Raw genomic sequence first — 1,450 nt, forward strand, 5'->3', positions numbered from 1 at the left:
AAAGAACACTGTTGGTGGTTCACAAGGAACACTATTGGTGGATCACAAGGAACACTCCTGCTGGTTCACAAGGAACACTGTTGGTGGTTCACAAGGAACACTGTTGCTGGTTCACAAGGAACACTGTGGCTAGTTCACAAGGAACACTGTGGCAGGTTCACAAGGAACACTGTTGCTGGTTCACAAGGAACACTGTTGGTGGTTCACAAGGAACACTGTTGCTGGTTCACAAGGAACACTGTTGCTAGATCACAAGGAACACTGTTGCTGGTTCACAAGGAACACTGTTGCTAGTTCACTAGGAACACTGTTGCTGGTTCACACGGAACACTGTTGGTGGTTCACAAGGAACACTCATGCTGGTTCACAAGGAACACTGTTGCTGGTTCACAAGGAACACTCACTGTTGCTGGTTTACAAGGAACACTGTTGCGGGTTCACAAGGAACACTGTTGCTGGTTCAGAAGGAACGCTGTTGCTGGTTCACAAGAAACACTGTTGCTAATTCACAAAGAACACTGTTGCTGGTTCACAAGGAACACTGTTGATAATTCACAAGGAACACTGTTGCGGGTTCACAAGGAACACTGTTGGTGGGTCACAAGGAACACTATTGGTGGTTCACAAGGAACACTCCTGCTGGTTCACAAGGAAAACTGTTGGTGGTTCACAAGGAACACTGTTGCTGGTTCAGAAGGAACACTGTGGCTAGTTCACAAGGAACACTGTTGCTGGTTAACAAGGAACACTGTTGCTGGTTCACAAGGAACACTGTTGATGGTTCACAAGGAACACTGTTGCTGGTTCACAAGGAACACTGTTGCTAGTTCACAAGGAACACTGTTGCTGGTTCACAAGGAACACTGTTGCTAGTTCACAAGGAACACTGTTGCTGGTTCACAAGGAACACTCTTGCTGGTTCACAAGGAACACTCTTGCTGGTTCACAAGGAACACTCATGCTGGTTCACAAGGAACACTGTTGCTGGTTCACAAGGAACACTGTTGCTGATATACAAGGAACACTGTTGCGGGTTCACAAGAAACACTGTTGCTGGTTCACAAGGAACGCTGTTGCTGGTTCACAAGAAACACTGTTGTTAGTTCACATGGAACACTGTTGCTGGTTCACAAGGAACACTGTTGCTAGTTCACTAGGAACACTGTTGCTGTTTCACACGGAACACTGTTGGTGGTTCACAAGGAACACTCTTGCTGGTTCACAAGGAACACTCATGCTGGTTCACAAGGAACACTGTTGCTGGTTCAGAAGGAACACTGTTGCTAGTTCACTAGGAACACTGTTGCTGTTTCACACGGAACACTCTTGCTGGTTCACAAAGAACACTCTGGCTGGTTCACAAGGAACACTCATGCTGGTTCACAAGGAACACTGTTGCTGGTTCACAAGGAACACTGTTGCTGGTTTACAAGGAACACTGTTGCGGGTT

Source organism: Procambarus clarkii, unplaced genomic scaffold, assembly GCF_040958095.1.
Source record: "Procambarus clarkii isolate CNS0578487 unplaced genomic scaffold, FALCON_Pclarkii_2.0 HiC_scaffold_208, whole genome shotgun sequence".
In the NCBI taxonomy this organism is placed as follows: Eukaryota; Metazoa; Arthropoda; class Malacostraca; order Decapoda; family Cambaridae; genus Procambarus; species Procambarus clarkii.